This window comes from Limulus polyphemus, unplaced genomic scaffold, assembly GCF_000517525.1.
Source record: "Limulus polyphemus unplaced genomic scaffold, Limulus_polyphemus-2.1.2 Scaffold1690, whole genome shotgun sequence".
In the NCBI taxonomy this organism is placed as follows: Eukaryota; Metazoa; Arthropoda; class Merostomata; order Xiphosura; family Limulidae; genus Limulus; species Limulus polyphemus.
In genome coordinates, this window is record NW_013667300.1 from 98,130 (window position 1) to 99,651 (window position 1,522).

Genomic DNA, 1,522 nt, shown 5'->3' on the forward strand with positions numbered 1-1,522 from the left:
GCAACTGCTAAGGTTAAAAGAAACGTTAGCCATAAAGAACTTAGCACCTGAACTAAACAGGAAATCCAGCACCGACGAGTTGATGTTAAAAGTGTGAGAAGAGAGAAAAAATATGTTTAAATTTTATTACCATGTGTTCTTTTATATTTTCCTCAGAAAACAACATCATTCTAAATTAAAATAAGTTATAAATTACATTCAGAATTTAGGAGTTGGAACATATTTGAATGGATTTTGATGAACATTCATACTACAAAATGTACTTCTTATCTGGTGCTAACCCTTGTAACCCTCCAAACAATTCTATAGTTTGAATTATTATACAAAAGTAATAAGTGTATATATAATAGTTTTGGAGGTATTTGAACGTAACGGATAAAACTGGTACATGAGATTTACCTGTCAATTTACTGACTTGTTGTCTTTTCTCTGGTGAATAGTTAAAAATTACTGAGATTACTGCATATAGCCTTAGTAGCTTTGTTATAAATATAAATATATGATAAACAGAAATGAAACTACAAGGGTATTTTTTAAAACGTTTAAAAGACATGTAAATATCTACGTTTCCATGCATATCACAAGTTGACAGTTATTGTATAATACACTTTTTACTGAAATTGTGATACTGGAAAGGGGATAACTTACCCCTTTTAGATCTATTGGTTTAAAGTTTCGGGACATATCCTAATTGAACATGTGATAAGTGGATGACGAAAGTGCGACAAGATATCTTATTACTACGAATTTGTTTTTCCTTTCGCTAGTAAATATCTTTCAAAGGATTACGGAACACACTTGATTTTTTATAATGACAAAGACCGTATAAAGGTAAGTACATCCAGGTATACCCGAGAGATGCTCCTAGTTTGATTCAGAACTTTTGCCACAGTATACAAATTCATCAACTAATTCTGGAAGCTCGTTCTATGTGGATTGCAAATTCGGCTGACGTTATTAGTTTGATTTTTGTTTCCAAGTGTTATTAAATAATACTAAAAAAGTAAACGTGGTATGATATATAAAATCAATTCCAGAACATAGTAAAAAACAGGGCTGACAAGTAAACGAAAAATGATAAAATAAAAAAATAAACAGTTTAACACTAGTGCACTTGATCGTCTAAATATTCCCCTTTCTAATTAAACTGAAAAACGAAATATTGTATAGTTTGTTTGGAATTATGCACAAAGCTACACAATGGGCTATCTGTGCTCTGCCCACCACGGGTATCGAAACCCGGTTTCTAGCTTTGTAAATCAGCAGACATACCGCTGTGCCACTGGGAGGCATATTGTGGAGCATGAACATTTTGTTATAATAACTATTTATTTATTAAATATGTCTACTGAATTTAGTATTCTGTTTGTTTTGTATACTTTATGGAGTTAACGAACTTCTGAAATTACATGAATACTTTATGGAGTTTACGAACTTCTAAAATTACATGAATACTTTATGGAGTTTATGAACTTCTGAAATTACATGAATACTTTATGGAGTTTACGAACTTCTGAAATTA

At 31.1% G+C, this 1,522-nt stretch overlaps 1 protein-coding gene across 2 annotated transcripts in view; it reads left to right on the forward strand.

Annotated features, from left to right (window-relative positions):
* LOC106464567 (AT-rich interactive domain-containing protein 5B-like) overlaps positions 1–1,522 on the forward strand; it is an 81,535-nt gene that overhangs the window by 73,028 nt on the left and 6,985 nt on the right. The window lies entirely within an intron of this gene.